General features: G+C 43.9%; 1 pseudogene; it reads left to right on the top strand.

Annotated features, from left to right (window-relative positions):
* Positions 1-1,465: 1,465 nt before the first annotated feature.
* LOC134912976 (5S ribosomal RNA) lies at positions 1,466-1,582 on the top strand (annotated as a pseudogene).
* Positions 1,583-2,041: the final 459 nt, after the last annotated feature.

Here is a 2,041-nt window from a genome sequence, read left to right as displayed (position 1 = left end):
TGAGATCATGGGCCAGGTTACCCATAGGGATAAACACCATAATCCAGGTGCATCACTTACATGCTTATAACAGTCATCACAATGCAGTGTTTAGCCAACATTTCAGTGATATTTCATTTTCGTCTATGTCGACCCTGGAGCACTATATCTATATATATATATATATATATATATATATATATATATATATATATACGGGAAGTCCCACACTCTCACCCAACACAGGTAACGGCTGGGGTGCCAAATCAAAGTCTGATCCAATCAATGGGTCACACTCATAGTACAGTACAGTGTTTCTCCACATTCACAGTGGAGAAAGATAGCACTATCCAGACTTGTTATAGTATACGTAATAAAGTCATTTATTCAAAACACTTGGTTCCATGTAATCTTCATGTCACAAACAAGGTATATACATAAAGGGCTCACCAACGTTTCGGTCCTGTATTCGGACCTTTCTCAAGGTATTTGCCAGTCAATCAATGCAAAGTCAAAAAACAGCAGCATCAGTGTCAGCATCAACGCAGGAACCAGGATCTGCATATTGCCTCCCAGGCCCCCTATATATATACCCAGGAGTTAACTAGTGAATGAGTCACATGCCTGTCTGGCCGCGGCGTCACTTCCGGTAATACCGGAAGTACCGTTCCGCCGGCCGTAATGTAAGTGTATAACCCAAGGAGCAATAGGTGGGGATAAAACAAGTTAATCCCTTTAGGCAAACTATTCTGTTGCCTCTATTGCATTCAGCGGTCAGCCGTTAGTTACCCTGGCTGAACCGCCGGTCTCCATGGTGACGCGCGATGCCGCCGCGTCACTTCCGGTCTAGACCGGAAGTCATGCGTTCCACCGAGTGGAACTTGCGTTTCAAGCCGCAATTGATGCAAAGGAGGATGATGGCAATATGCAGATCCTGGTTCCTGCGTTGATGCTGACACTGATGCTGCTGTTTTTTGACTTTGCATTGATTGACTGGCAAATACCTTGAGAAAGGTCCGAATACAGGACCGAAACGTTGGTGAGCCCTTTATGTATATACCTTGTTTGTGACATGAAGATTACATGGAACCAAGTGTTTTGAATAAATGACTTTATTACGTATACTATAACAAGTCTGGAGAGTGCTATCTTTCTCCACTGTAATGTGGAGAAACACTGTACTGTACTATGAGTGTGACCCATTGATTGGATCAGACTTTGATTTGGCACCCCAGCCGTTACCTGTGTTGGGTGAGAGTGTGGGACTTCCCGTATATATATTATTTGGATATACTTAGCGAGCTAGGTATATCTCTTCCTGCACCCACTACCTATATTCACAGTGAACCAGGCATTCTGCATGATTCACGCATAGCACATCCTTTTTGCAGCCATCGCTTGTTTTGGTTATATCCGTGTTCTTATGTGACTTAGATACCGAGTTATCTCAGATCCCTGTGGCAAGTAGTCTAATCTGTGTATCCATAACTACAGTCATACCGCATTGGCAATGCCCAATTCCTTCTGAACTTGGAAGCCAAGCAGTGCGGGCCCAAACAGTACCGGACAGGGAGACCTCCGGGAAGATTGGGTACTGTAGTATAGTCCACGTGGGACATACACTCTGGGACACTGGACTATGGCCCAGGGCGGTGCCGGTTTTCTGGATGACAATCTATTGTCACAGACTGAACACGGCATTGTATCATTAACAGATGACGATGCTGAGAAAGTACTCTTTGACCAGATAGAGTTTGATACACTTCCGACAGAAACTACTACTGACCTATACCACCAACTTTTGAGACTCAGTAAGAGGGAAATTGACCTTAACCTTCATGGTCAATTTTTATCTGAATATCACCGTAAAAAACAAATCCCCAGAGGGTTCCGAGTCAGCAATATCCCCACCATAGGGAGAAACAACCCCACATTCTGTAGCCGCTGGTGCGGGGTACTTAATAAATGTTCCCTAGACTTAATGTTACTAGTAATAGAGGAGGTAGGTACCGAACTGAATAAAGTCAAGACCCAGATTGTCACATTTAATGACGTCCATTTA

The sequence above is a fragment of the Pseudophryne corroboree genome, chromosome 4 (assembly GCF_028390025.1).
Source record: "Pseudophryne corroboree isolate aPseCor3 chromosome 4, aPseCor3.hap2, whole genome shotgun sequence".
Taxonomy (NCBI): Eukaryota; Metazoa; Chordata; class Amphibia; order Anura; family Myobatrachidae; genus Pseudophryne; species Pseudophryne corroboree.
Note: the sequence above shows the minus strand (reverse complement) of the source record. Positions and strands in the feature narration are given on the sequence as shown.